The sequence below is a fragment of the Sceloporus undulatus genome, chromosome 1, assembly GCF_019175285.1.
Source record: "Sceloporus undulatus isolate JIND9_A2432 ecotype Alabama chromosome 1, SceUnd_v1.1, whole genome shotgun sequence".
NCBI classification, from domain to species: Eukaryota; Metazoa; Chordata; class Lepidosauria; order Squamata; family Phrynosomatidae; genus Sceloporus; species Sceloporus undulatus.
In genome coordinates this window covers 197,987,010-198,002,279 of record NC_056522.1, presented here as the reverse complement: position 1 = coordinate 198,002,279, position 15,270 = coordinate 197,987,010, and the positions used below count along the sequence as shown (strand labels likewise).

At 38.8% G+C, this 15,270-nt stretch overlaps 1 protein-coding gene across 4 annotated transcripts in view; it reads left to right on the top strand.

Annotated features, from left to right (window-relative positions):
- Positions 1-15,270, top strand: part of GULP1 (GULP PTB domain containing engulfment adaptor 1) — a 228,236-nt gene that overhangs the window by 107,158 nt on the left and 105,808 nt on the right. For all 4 annotated transcript variants that reach the window (XM_042474303.1, XM_042474294.1, XM_042474286.1 and 1 more), the window contains exon 2: positions 14,867-14,994. The gene's annotated coding sequence lies outside the window, so the exon portion shown is untranslated. The remainder of the gene's footprint in view (positions 1-14,866; positions 14,995-15,270) is intronic.

Below are 15,270 nucleotides of genomic sequence, written 5' to 3'. Positions count from 1 at the left end.
TGTCTGTCTGTCTGTCTGTCTGTCTGTCTGTCTGTCTGTCTGTCTGTCTGTCTTACAAGAACATATAGTAGACATTGTATAAATCAGTGCTATTTAAAGTGATGGCCCATGGGCTGGCTCTGGTCCACGAGACCTTGGTTCCTGGTTCCTACTGAGTTGCAGCCAATGGGTAAAAATGCAACACCAGTCCTTAGTTCCATGGTAGGAAAAAAATGTAATTCCCTTACATCATATAATTTGGGAAGCACTGGTATGAATGATACTCTATAAATATAATTACAAAATCTATAACCAGTATTTCTGACATGTTGAGGATATGAAAGAGGGAGAGATATAGTTGTCCACATATTGTGGGATTGAATCCCATAGAATGTTAAAAAAATTAGACAGAATGAAATAAAACTAAACGAGAGACGGCTAAAGGGAGAAGTCCAAGATACAGGGGACATACTTAGCTATGCATGGGTTATGTGTTAATCAGATATGTAGATATTTATTGGATTTCAGGATGAGAGACCAGAAGTTACATTAATACAGTGCAGTTCTGCCATGTTTGAAGAGGCATAGGGGCAGGGTTTAGCCTATTTAAGGCCGGCCCTCTTCGCACTCTCCTTCTTTGCCAAAGATGGCCCATCCTCCCACTTCTGCATCATTGTGAGTTCTTCTGGTTGCTTCAGGGCCAGGTATGAATTTTCTCCCCTTTCCAAGGATTTTTTTTTTTGCCTACCTCACACTGTTGTTTGGAGACTATGACAATTGGTTTGAGTGCGGTCATAAATAGGTTTCCCTGGCATATATTGGGGGAGATATAAGATTCAGGTGAACACCTACAGCACCCTCTTGGGTGAAGGTTAAGTCTCTGGAACTGACTCTTTAGGTCTTGTGACTAAACAGGCAGGGAAAGAGATTTGCCTTGGAGCTGGTCTAAGATATAAACCCTCACTTAAGTCTTGTGAGTTAAGTGAGGGTATTTTGGGTTGGCGTTCCCGGATGCGGGCTGGCCAGGGAGCAACCTACTTCTGGGTTGCCCTTGGGGCTCAGGTGTTTCACCATGCGAGGTTGAGGAGGTAGTCTAGGATTGGACCACCTACCCCAGCCACTCCCGCACCAGGTTACTCCCCCAGTTCTTGCAGATCTTGAAGAAATACAGTTAAATATGTTAAACAAAGTTGCCCATTTATAATCTAGTTCTCTGTGTCTGGTCTTGTTATTTCCTGAGTTGGTCAGCAAACAGTTTATGTCCATAATGTCCAGTGTGATGTCCACTGTTTATCTCTGCCTGCCCCACCCCATCTCTAGGGAAGACTCACCTATAGTAAATGTACCTGAATGTATATGTTGTATTATAATTATGGAGATGATACTTTGTACTTTCTGGATTTTTATAGATCTGAGCTCTGAATAATACTTTTGTGATTTGATCAATCAGCTTGTTGAACTTGCTTCCAGAGAACTGAGTGGCTAGTGATATACTCCCATCTGTCTTGCTGTTTATCTCCTGGTTTTCCACTTCCCACTGTTACCAATATATCATTTATTCTGACAAATATTAAAAATAATTTTTCTAGTTGTACCCTTCTAGGAAAAATTGATTGATTTTATTCCCCCCCCCCCCCCCGTTATTTCATAGTAACATGAATTGCTGGCAGTTTTCTCATTTACTTGTGTATGTAAAATATTAGCATGATAACACTGCACCCATGTGTATGTAATTTAGAAATATTGTAACCAATACATCATACCAACATGATTATAATGGCACTTTTTCTTAATATTGCACCTACAAGTCTAAAAAAGGGATATGAATTCAGTTTCGTGTGGTAATTGCAAAAATTGATGAACAGTCGGTGAATTAATCTTCATTTTCACAGTGCAAACACTGAAAACCTTTTCTGTTGGCTTGCAGTAAAATTGAGCTGAACTCTTTGAAATGCTACTTCTGAAGCCATAAGAACTTTATATGCTTGATATTTTCAGGTACAGTCCTATATGGAGTTATGCATATGCACAGGATTGCATGGCGATTGTGTAAAGAAAATTAGTTTGGTGCCAATCCAAGGACATTTTTAGATGCTTGTGAAAATATTTCCACATCCATGGCTGGAATGTCTTCTTGCCATGGTGTGCACTGTTGAAAGCCACTCTCAAAATACTCTGAATTTCAGATTGCCTGCAAATATGTGGGGTGGGTTGCAGACACCCCAGAACCATACTGATTATATATATTTTTTTCTATATGGCCATTCTGGCTGTAGCTAATATATGGATTTTGTAATACATTATGGATGACCTTGTGGTTCTGAGGAAATGCTTTATGAGAACAGTCTCAGAAATGTATTATTCAATAGTGTAATTGCAGTTGCAATTGTGAAATGTTTTATTTGTTTATTCTAAGCATTTTTACTTTGATTTAGCTGAAAAGGATCCCAGAGTGGTTTATAGATAATTAAAAACAAATAAACAAACAAACAAGGCATGTCCTGCCTGCACTCCTTCAGCTTAACTGTAAATGTGTGCCTGAAAGTACAATGGCAATGCCTCCTAAAATATCAATGTCTATAGGAGTTTGTATAAAGCAACCTATGTAGTCAGGTAATGTATCTAATATAATAAATTGTGAAACAGTGCATACACAACATTGCTGGTTATGCCACAGCTTCATTTTGCTGCCTTGCCTTTATATTCTGCTTGTGGAAGGGGGGGGGGAGTTAAATCTTCAAGTGCATCCATAAAGAAGCTGGCAGTGCACAGGATAAAAGCTTCTGTTTCATTTTCTGTTTCGTCTGTCCACTGATCCAACTCTAGCTGTAAATGAAACTGCAGAATACCAAGTGCATCCCTTCTGAGAGAAAACTGTAGTTCTAACAAATCTCTGGTCTTCAGAAGACAGAAATTTAAGTACAGTGGACCCTTGTTATCTGCTGCGGTTTGGTTCCAAGATTCCCAGTGTATAACAAAATCCGTGGATGCTCAAGTCCCATTAAATAGCAAAATGGTATCCCTTATAAAAAAAATGGAAAATCAAGGTTTGATATTTGAAATTTATACTTTTTTTGAACATTTTCAAACCATGGATGCTTGAATCCGTGTATAAAAAATCAGTGTATAACAAGGGCCAACTGTAACACCTTATAGAAAGGCACTTTGTCGGGGGATTATCGCATTACTACTAAACCCGATTTACCTCTTCTGAGTTACTTTCAAATTCAGGATACAGCCAGGTATTGCATGGATTTTGCCACCATTTCCACCCCCCGACTTCATCCAGGCAAAAATCTAGCTAAAATCTGCTCTCGGTTGGCCCATTTGCAAAGTTGGAAAGCTCCTGAAAAGTGAAAAGTGGCCAGTTGAGGGCAGATTTTAGCCAGATTTTTGCCTAGATGCAATCGGGAGACAGCAACAGTGGCAATGGCGGCAAAATCCATGCAATATTACCCGGCTGCATCGAATTTGAATGTAACTCGGAAAAGGTAAATTGGGTTTATTAGTAATCTCCTCAGTCTGACAAGATGGCAAGAGAATCTTGGTGGACATCTTGAGAACATGGTACTTGGAGACAGGTCCTTTAGAACACTGGTTAGGTTTCAAAGAACAAATAACTTATTTCTGCGAAGATTACTTGATTTTAGTTAATATTCCTCAAGTCTACAGTCTCTCTCTCTCTCTCTCTCTCTCTCTCTCTCTCTCTCTCTCTCTCTCTCTCTCTCTCTCTCTCTCGGTTGTAAACGGAAAGATTTAAAGGTGCATTGTTCTTGCTTGGAGCTTGCTGGGCAGTCTGCCTTAAGTGCTGGAATCCAGGGACTCAGGAACTCTGATTAAAGGATCTCTAGTTTGGGAACTATCTCATTGCTCAACTGAGTAGTCCAGCCCTTATGTAGTCTTGCTACTGACTTTCCTGGCTCGGCCCAGGTTTTTGTTGATTGCCCAGTTGATATGCATTCTCAAAGTGGCATTAGCCACAGTGAGTCCCTATATCAGGAGAAATGCATAACAACAACAACAATAACAACAATGTCATATTGAACTGGAAATAAGGAACATTCTAGACAATTTCCAACTGGAAATTGAGCTTGATAGATAACATTTTTGAATTCAAATATTGTAGTGTGTGTGTGGGGTGGGGGGTGGGGGGTGGATTAGAATATATAATGAAGTTTACAAAATCATTTCAGTTTCAAGCAGCCAGTGGTTGTTTGTGAATGAAGAGAGAGAATGGTCTGGATGTCTCAGAAACTAGGATGAATTCCCATACCAGAACATAAGAGTTGTGCTAAACCAAACCATAGGCCTATGTAAATCAACAGACTGCTGCCATAGAGAACAACCAGATGCCTCTGGTATGTTCACAAGCAGGACCAGTGACAGTCTTATTTACTCCTGGGGAAAATACATTTTACACAACACATATACACACAACTAGTACAGTACAAAAATGCAACAACATCATTTCAGTCTTATGAGATATTTTCCCCCCAATATGAGTTCTGATCCAGTTTATGTCCAGTTTGTGTCTGACAGTAAAATTCAAAGTGATAAATGTGGGAGGAAAAGTCATACATTGAAAGACCAGGATTAATCTAAGTTACTAATGGTGGTAGTTTCCAGATCACCAAGGGAAAATAAACATAATGATCATATGATAATGTAATTAATGTAAGTTAATGCATAATGGTCGTCTCCAGATTACTACGTGGAAATAGATGTAATTATAACATAATAACTGTCTAAAACTGCTCCAAGACCACTTGTTACAATGAGGTTGTGCAGCAGTCCTCAGAGATGTTCTAATGAAATGGAGATACATATATCATCTGGAGAAATAGCTGAAAGGCATTGCTTTTTTGAAATAGAAGAGATAATAGGTTCTGTTGAACAATTTGGAGATCAAGTTACAGCAAATAAGAGTGGAAAACTGGCAGAGCTGGGACCATTACAATCAAGAGTCATAGCTACTGGATGGCTCATGAATTTTAAATCTCTGAGAGTGGGATGTTTACCCAAAGTCACCTTTGGAGAAACTGACACCTTTTAGGACATCAGTTGTAGACTTTGTGCGGTCCACTTTCCGAGCTCAAGGACGAGTGTGTCATACACGAATGTGCATACTCATACAAAATCACTGTGGGGACTACTACTGTGGCAAGTGAAAAACCCAGTTTAAGTGACACCCAAATACTTGATCTGTTCACAAATATACTCTCCACATAGTGCTGTGTGCATGTGTACACAAGAGATAGAGAGATGAGAATAAGCTTACGGCTTTGCCTGTAATTGAGAGGATGGAAGAAAATGTCCCATCCAACGTTCCTTTTTTTTTTTTTTTTTTTTTTTTTTTTTTTTTTTGGGCAGGGTAAACATTTATATTGTCAAATGTCAAAATGGGTCTTTAAAACTCCTATTTAAAAGTCAGCAAAAGTAAAAATTAACCATGCCATTTCAGTGCCATTTGGGATTTGCAGAATCCTTGCATGATATTGTAAAACATACCATATTACCTAATGGTCCAAAAAGTGGTAGTATGGTGTTGAAGAACTGGCATTCTACTGTGCAGGCTATTTTGATGAATTGTAATTGAGACAAAAACAAGAAGTATAAGGGCAAAAAATGATCTTAAGCACTACTTTTCATAGACTTTCTGTACATAGCTCAATACATGTCCTTTTTGTATTTGCCATTCATAATGATATATTGATCAATCTCTCTCTTATTATAGGTACTAGCCCATAGAAGCTCCTGCTCATTTTTTCTAGGTATAGAATTACATCTGAAAACTAATTTTCTGTCCTGAAGTTAATGTACAGTGATCACTTTTATTTTACATTATCATTGTAAAACCTTCCAAAATATCAAACTCTTGATGTTTTATAAAGGAAGTGAGGAATCAGACAGAATGTAAAGAAAAATGTGTAGAAACTAATTAGTAATAATTTTGCTTACAGTGATATGGTGTAAGTAACTGCCCCTTTTATCTTTCCTTAATGCATTTCAAAGACGTGGATGGAGAACTAATAGTACAACTCTCTAAATTAAATTGTATCAAGCATTCACAGAATACTAACTTTTTATTTAGAAAATAAAGGACCATAAACAGATAATAGGAACAAGTAACTCTCCCTGGTATATAGTTGCTCTTTTTTCCCCTGCCAAAATATGGACAAGATAAGGAGCTGTGTGAAAGCTTTAAGGCAAAGCTGCCGTCCAAAGCCTGTTGGATCCACATTATCATCCTGCTTGACAAGATCTATGCGATCAGTTCAATACATGAAAGGAAGAAAGCTGTCCATTGGGGATCCAGCTATACCATTTTTGTTGGGAATTTTCTGTACTTTGAACATTTGACCTGCTTTTCAGACTGTTGGCTAATCTAATTCACTACCGTGATTTGCTCGCCTAGGACTGAGGAAGACAGCTGCTAACATGACATCTCTTTACTAGGGCCCCATTCCCACTACATAAGAAACTGGTTTGCAAACCGTTTTGAAGTGGTTTAAATGGCCCTTGTTTGCACTTGCGTCGAATCCCTGGCATGGTTTGTCAATCCCCCCCCCCCCCCGGGCACTAGACCCATTTAAAGCACTTCTGGATCTGCTAAATTCCCCACATCTTTTAAAGCCCTTCATGGCTTGGGCCCCAGTTACTTGAGGAACGCCTCTCCCTGCACAATCTTCCTGGCACTCTCAGAACATCTGGAAAGAACCTATTGGAGTACTCAAAACCCAGGCTAACAACAACTTCTTACAGAACATTCACCTCCTTGAACCCAGCCCAAACAGGAGCAGAAAAGATTGGCTCCTATTTGGGCCAGGAAAGAGACGGCTTTCCCAACCCCACTGCAGCCCCAGGTCAGCTTGAAGCCGCTCACATCTGGGCAGCCGCTTGGCTGCTGAGTGGCCTCCATCTGTGTGTGGTGTGTAAACACTGTGCTTCCAAGATGCTTAGAAGGCATCTTTAGTGGGATGTCTGTTCTGGCCCTAAGTGTTCTGTTAGCATTTATTGAACAATATTGGATGTACCAGGTGAGAGTATAAAGAGAATATAGCTACCTAACAGATCTTTCTATAGCTTTGCTGTAATGAAACTGTTCTACAGTTCTTACATGAATTGTGAATGTGAACAATATCCTGCATAATGGTTTGGTAGGCACAGCATTTCTGTGCTGCACTGATAGGACTAGCTGAAGGACAAGGGTGTCAAACTTCTAGTAAAATCATCTTTATATTTTGCTTCTGTCGAGTCTTTGAGACAAGATTTACTGTGGCTTTCAGCAACAGGAGATGCATTTATAATTGTGGACACCAGCCAGTCTGCTTTAGCCAAGGTTAGAACTACATTTACATCTTGTAACCATTACAATAATCTATTGATGTTGGCTTTAATGAAGGACATGTGTGGTGTGTCATAACATTATGTGGAAAGAATGATTAGGAGGGCTTATTGAAAGCCACTGCATTGCATACCTCACTCACTGATTTGTATGCTTGAGGGTCACATTCATATTTTGTACCAATAAGAATTGCATAATTGTCCACATCATGACTTTAACCCCTTTTTGTTATAAAAATAAACAAAGCCTTGCTGTCATCCTTAATTTTACTCTGGGGGTTCTATCTTACAATATATTGTATACAACATTGATTTTATAACATAATAGAGTTAGACACCTGGAGGACTGACTGCCCATACTCTGTGTGGTGATTTATTTTGATTTGGACTTGCTGCTAGCTTCAGTTTGTGATTGCAGTGATTGGATTCAGAAATAGCTAATGTTCAAATCAGATACAATAGTGGCATATTCTAGTTAAGTTATTATGCGGTACATCTAGCGACAGAGAGGGAGAAGGGCAGACATATGAGCCCCAAAACATCTCTCTTAGTATTTCCATGTGAACACTTTGGTGAGATAGGCATGCACCTAAAACTACATAATAAATATATGATTGGTTTTAAATATATGAATTATTTAACCACTGCATCACCAGGGCTCCATATTTCTTGTGAGCTCTCTGACATAGAAGGCTAAATGTCTCAGAAATATAATTTTCAGAATTTTAGAGCATTTTAACCATGGCAGTTAAAATGGTGTCAAACTGGATTATTTCTGCAGTGTGGATGTAGCCTCAGTCTAGTCTGAGATAACTCAAGATTCAACATGGATGAAGATTCACTTGAAGTAAGGGGTGGATGTCTCACCAAACTTTTCCTCATTTGGCCCAAACAAGTCACAATTCCACTTATCCTATTGCTTATAGCAAGCAGGATCTGATTGGCTTACCCTCTCCTATCCCCAGCCACATTACCCAAACACAACTCAAGTGAGCTCAACCCAACTAATCATATTAGAAGCAAAGATAAAAGTGCATTTAAAATGCAAGGCCTACACTGACAGAGCTGGATGACATATCATTAAAATTCAATAATATGATTAAACTTTAAATTTGTTACAGACCATGCAATCAGTCACTCAATAAAGTGTCAAATGATATTAAGTAGACAGGTAAATAGTAAAGTGATGACAGATGAATAAGTCCTCAAAAATAGATAGCATTAAACAGGCACAATCTAAGAACAGTCTTGTTAGAAATAATTAGTCAGGTTTCTGTCACGGGGCATACATAAATTACTGCATCCCAGTTCAATACCAAAGATACTTAAAAAGTCTCTTACAGGTGTCATTTAATTTCACCACAAAACACCAGTCCAGATGTTCTGTTGTGCTGGAGATGCAAGTATTGTCCCCTTCTTTACACCAAAAAACTATAAATAAAATATATTTATTGAATATCATTCTTTATATTAAAACAAAATTAAAAGGTCAGCTAAAAATGATAAGAAAGGAACTGTGAAGTCTTTTTTTCTGCCTGTCCACTCCAAGCCCTGTAATGTACTTTTAGAAAAAAGGTTCCTATTGATAAAAATTCAGGTATGGAATTTTAATGATACATCGTGAATGTTAAGGAAAATAATTAATGAACCTATTGTTGTTGCTACCAATTATAAAATGTCACGGAGCACCATGGGAACACAAGGACTAAATAATAGCATTGCCTGGATTCAACACAGAAATCTCAAGGGAAAATAATTATGGTTTTAATATGTTTCAGAAGTCTCTGAATAAATTAATTAAAATACATAAACACATATTGGTCACAGAAGTGAAGATGTCATGCTAAGATATTCTGTTAGTAAGGTCACTAGCATTTAAACTACCTCAAAACAAAGGCTTGGATCCTGACAAGAGCAAGTAGGAAGGAGGTCATTGCTCAGGATCCAGGTGGCTATGCTTCATATTTGTGCACTGTCTGCAATACTGTTAGCATGTTCTTTAAAAAGGATTGATGATTTTTTTCTATCATTCTTGTGGAAACTTAGAACAAGCTTGGGAAGACTTAAAGTAATTCATTCTTTTCTAGAAATGAGTGTTTCTTACTCAGCTTTCCCCAAGTTGTGTGGTTGAAAGAGTAAAATTAATACAGATGTGGCATTTGCAGACTTACATGATTTATTACTTCCTGGTGTAAGTAGAAATAGCCGTTCTTAGTGCATTTTATACTATTATATATACTCGTGTACAATTCTACCTCGTGTATAAGTCGAGGGAAGGTTTTTGGGCCAAAATCATGTTATGACCCATGGATAAGTTGAGGGTAAAACTTAGTGGCATGTAACAAAAGATATAAAGGGGAAGACACCACTTCCCTCCCTCCTTCTCCTTCTCTGGACCTCTCCCGACCACCTAACATGACTTCCCTGGTGCTGGAGGAGAAGGTTTTAACATGGAATCGAGAAGGGAAGGAAGTGGAGTTAAATGGGGTGTTGGTTTGATGGGGAGAGAAGACTTTAACATCCGGTTGGGAAGGGAGGGAAGTAGAGTTAAATGGGGTATTTGGTGGGGAGAGATATCTGGAGGAGGATGAGGATGGGGAGAGAAGGTTTTAACTTCAGACTGAGGAGGGAATCACCTCTTTCACACACAGACACACACTTTAGAGTGATCCTTTAGAGATCACTACTAGACACAGAGAGTGAGGGATGGGACGAATTCTATCAGGACATTTCTAAGCAGTATCACTCTGTTGACCCGTACATAAGTCAACCCAGGATTTTAGGGTCAGTTTTTGGGCATACATTTTTCGACTTACAGTTGAGTATACGGTATATAGTAAATTCAAATAGCAATTAATGTTAGCTATTTAGAAGTGAAAACTGCAGAATTTTTCTGGGACCCAAACATCAGTTTCTGGGGAGGTAATGAAGGGTACATATTACTCTGGTTGTCAATTGGTTAGTTCCATTGGAAATATCAAAATTTCTTCTTAGGTAGCAAGCCTTGACCACCTTTAAGTCTCCCAATTCCTTTCTTACAATTTGAGCCCAAATCATCCTTGCAAGGTGGTACTGCCAGCACCCCTAATGTCCACAGTCTAAGTTGGGAGAATCCAGACCCACACCAGACTCATAAGATACTATGAGCCAAGGGATATCACGGGGGAATCTTCTTGTCCTTTTCGTTCAGAGTCCGTTTTGTACAGAAAACATTATTCTGTGCAGAAAAGTCCTAGACTATGAATAGTCTTTGAAAACTGCACAGTTTTCAAAGATTTCTTATGGGAAGAAGAAAATGCTAAAATTACCTGCATAGTTTAAGAATAAAATTAATGAACAATCACATTGCTATATTCAATAAAATCTTCAATATTAGTGATTTGTTCTAACCTTGGCTACTTGCAAAGTGCTTGATGCAAGTCCTATGTGAACATATTCATTTCTTTTCTTTCAGGATTGTCCCTATGATTTTCTTAAAGCACTGAGTTTACATTATTCACCAACTATCTTGAAAACCTATAGCTTTTAATTTCTTTGTAATCTCCCATTTCATAAAAAAAACCTCAAGCAATTTTCTAAGCGTTATGCTTGCTTGAAAGTATATTGGAAATGCCTGTTAAAAATTATAGGAAGCAGTAGAATTGTTGAAAAGAATTTGCATTAGATCTTCAGAACTGGTGTGATGCAGTTTCTGTTTTGTTTTGGACTTCCTTGGTTAATTGCAATGTGTCTGTAATATTCCTCCTTTTCCAAACTGAATCGGTACCTGTGGGGATGACAATATGTAAAATAACCTGATGGTTTATCTTGGTTCATATACCAATGCAAACCAATATGGGCAAATAAACATGCAGTTTTTGCCTGTGCAATAATTTAATTCCATTGTGCTTCCTTCCTGTTGTGTCATGTTACATGAAGACATTCACATTTTGAGAATGGGAGAAGAACCAAATTGAATTTTGAAGGTGTGCATAGACCATCAATGCAATTTATTAATGTGGGTTGTCACTTTCTCTCTCTCTTTCTTTCTCTGTTTGTTTTGCACACTGTGTTGAATTTTGCTTGATCTTGTATGCAGCTTTCACTTATCCTGTATATAGTTTGATCTAGTTCTAGTCACTCATTCTTGTGTTCAGCTACTTGTGCTTATATTGAATGTGAATGAACATGAATATAGTCCTAGCAGACATAATTCACTCATACACATTTGCCATACGCACTCCCTCCATGATAACTTTCATCCTTCGGCCTGTGAGGGAGTGAACAGGCAGGCCCAGCTCCACCAGGTCTAGCCTGAAGAAGAAGAGCCCTCCCTCCAGTCCATCTGCCTTGGTCCAGGCCTCAGGGGGAAAGAAGAACCACTGCACCTCATCCCCTTTCCCTCCACCATTCCCTTCTCCTTTTGTGTTGTGTCTTTTAGATTGTAAGCCTGAGGGCAGGGAACCGTGTAATGAAAATTAATAATTGTAAGCTGTTCTGATAGCCTATAGGGCTGAAGGGCAGGGTATAAATGCCATTAATAATAATAATAATAATAATAATAATAATAATAATATGGCCATGCTCTAGAAGAGTTTATTCCTGATGTTTGGCCTGCATCTGTGGCTGGCATCTTCAGAGAAATTTCTGCAGTGTGTTTTGGACCAAAGTGAACTGGCAGGAGTTTTATTCAGGGGGACTTGGTGGACAAGGAATTTGAAGGAAGACAGGTCATTCATGGCAGGAATAGGCGAGATGGAAGCTTGAACCATTTTGCTCACATTTTGATCAAAGCTGATCAAACAGTTCCAGGGCTGCCAGAATGTTTAAGTTGTTTAAAATAGCCTTTTTATGAGTCCCTGAAGTTTATAGTCAAGACTGGGTTAGGAGAACTGCATAGCAGTATGTTTTGCTGTTTTCCATACTGCTGTTTGCTGTTAGTGTAAATGAACACTAAAACTCTGTAATTAGGACTGTTGGTTGACATTAGACCAGCAGTATTTTAATTTCGTGTCATAATCTCCCCCTCTCTAGCTCTCAGTATCTAAATCTTTATCTGTGTGTAATTATAGATTTTTAAAAATCTAGTTTAAAGTGTTTTTTTTTCCGTTTTCCTTTAGGATAACACATTTCTCTGATATGGTCTAGGTACATTTTTTTTTACTGTTTAACTTTAATAATCCCTTTTTATTGCATAGGTAATGTAGGTGAGAATGTAATTTTGCTCTGTTAATGTTTTGGGGAAATATTAGAGGAGAAAGGCTTCAGGTTGGAGAAATCTCAAAGGGTAAATGTTGTGTTGCAAGCTGTATCATCTAGCTTTTCAGTGTGCTAGAGCAGCGGTTCGCAGACATTTTACTCTTGTAACCCTCTTTACATCTACAGGATACTGTCGCACCCTCCTGCTTGACATACATATGAATAAAAACAAATTGTTTGTTGAGTGTGCATATTTTTGTCCACACTTTCATGCATATTTATATTTTAACATTTTATAAGGTAACAGCTCTTCCCCTCCTCCTCCCTCAGACAGGTTTCAAAGATGAAAGACCACAGATGAAATCCTTGGGTCTCTGGTCAGTTGAACTCAGAACCCTGTAACACCTATTTTCTCCAAACACACCTCAAAGCACTTGATTTCTCGTACCCTGACGCTGCCAAAAATTTGTCAAGATGAGTCCCACTCACCCAACTATTTTCATATTGTGGCAGCCCAAAGGGGTTTTCTATTCCCTCGCTGCCACCAATTTGTTACTGACCCTTTTAAAAATTTCTCCAGACTTTGTTTTAAAATGCTTTACATTAGTAGTAGTGTGGATATACTGTACACTCAAACTGCAGACAAGCTTTTGTTAAAATGAAAATAGAACTTTATTTACAAGATGACTTAAACAATATTTCACTGGTAGATGATGGATTAGACAATTGTTATTTCATATAATGGTTTGTTTCACTTTTTGATTTTATTTGTTTCACTTTTTGGTTTTACTTTTTTAGTCTTTATTTTGTTTCAGTTACAGTTCCTCTTACTCCACTCTCCTCAGAGAACAATGGTTGCTGTTAGTCAGGACTCATACACTGTCCTTCTTTGGGGTTATTTTCCTTAAAACTCTATTAATAGACCAGCCTGTCTGGCTATCTCTATCCTGCAGGATATTTCTCAACATTAACTTCCTCACTTGGAGTTTTGTATAGGGTTTAAGTCCCTCACTTCTAGACTTTAACCTTGTTCCTCTCTGGAACCCTCACTACAACTGTCCCTCTCTGGACTTAATCGAAACCCTAACTGACTTCCAATTCTCACCAACAGACTCTTTGTCAGCTTCAGCCTTCAATTTGATTGGCTGCCTCCAGCTCACATTCTAGTGTGCTGTAGTGATTGAGTGTTGGATTATGATCCTTACTCAGGAAATCCTTACTCAGCCATGGAAACCCATTGAGTGATATCAGTGGCATCACCAGGGTTGATGTCACCCAGTACAGTAACTCATGGTGTCACCTTCCCCCCCAATGACCTCCTCCCATACCACACCATACAGAATCCTTAGTTATGTTTTTGGTGCTAATGTTACTCATAAATCATAATTCCCATGTAACACTGGATGCAATGGAAGCAGCTGTGATATAAACCACTAGCAAAATTAAAGTGATACTTTTAAATTACAATATAATGCGCACAACCTAAATGTATTTACATGTACATCATTTCATGTGGTTAAAATAAAAATATGGTAAAATGTGATTTTTCAAAGAAAATTTTAAAAGCTGGGCCTTTCCCTTACGCGGGGGACCCATTCTGCTCTCCCCGGGTAAGGGAAACATTCGTATGCTGGAGCCCCATTAGAAGCAATGCCATGGGCATATGCCCCATTACTTCTTCCAGGGTGTGCAAGGGCTTTTTCCAGTGCAGGTTCTAGCATATGCTGGAAGCCGCATAAGGTGCACCCGCATATAACGTGGGCGCACTCTCTGTGTGTGTGTGTGTGTGTGTGTGTGTACTGTGTGTGTATACACACACACACATATATATACTGTGTGTGTGTGTGTGTGTGTGTGTGTGTGTGTGTGTGTGTGTATATATATATATATATATATATATAAAATGGGGCCTCTCCTTTCTCTTCCCACTGAGCCTTGCCCCACTTATACCATCCCTTCAGCATTTTAAAGGGATTCAGGCGAATGTCCCAGTCTGTTTCTGCCCAAAGGCAGATGTTGGGGAGCAGTGGTTTTACTCCCCCTTAAAATGTCACTTGGTGTGGTCTGCACTCTCCAGTGATGCCCTAAGTGACCCTGGGCTAGTCATACTCTCTCAGCCTCAGAGGAAGGCAGTGACAAATCCCCTCTGAACAAATCTTTCTGAGAAATGCCCAGGATAAATCTAAAATAACTTGAAGGCACGCAACAATACGAGCATTCTCATTTCTCTGATGTCAAATAATAATGGCCAGGTTCTTCACTCTGAAAAGAAAACAAGATTGAGAAGAGGGGGGGGGGGGGAGACTATATTGCTTTGATGCCAGCCTAGTTTTGGGAGCTGACTTTTCCTATTTCTTTCTTCCAGCACATCCAACATTATTTGAAAAACAGAAAGCAATGGCATGCAGTCAAACATGTTGAGGAGCAAGTGATTTATCTCCCATGAGAGCAAGCTGCTATTCTGACCCTTGGTGGTAATTTGGACTCATCAAGGTAAGCGTTTTATGTCAACTATTTATGAACATAAGCAGAGCAGCTGTTACACTGCAGTCATCATACAGAAATGTTTATATTGGTTACTGTAGCCTTTTGTTAAGGCCTCAGTGTCAAACAAAACTGTGTACCAACTGATTTGTATTAGTGCTGATTCACATGTGTACAGATATCACTTGAGATCTCATCCTTCAGTCACTTACAGATGAATGTGTGGGATGTGTCCTTTTGAAGAGTTTTCACAGCCGATTGGCAGAGCTATTGAGGGAGGATGGG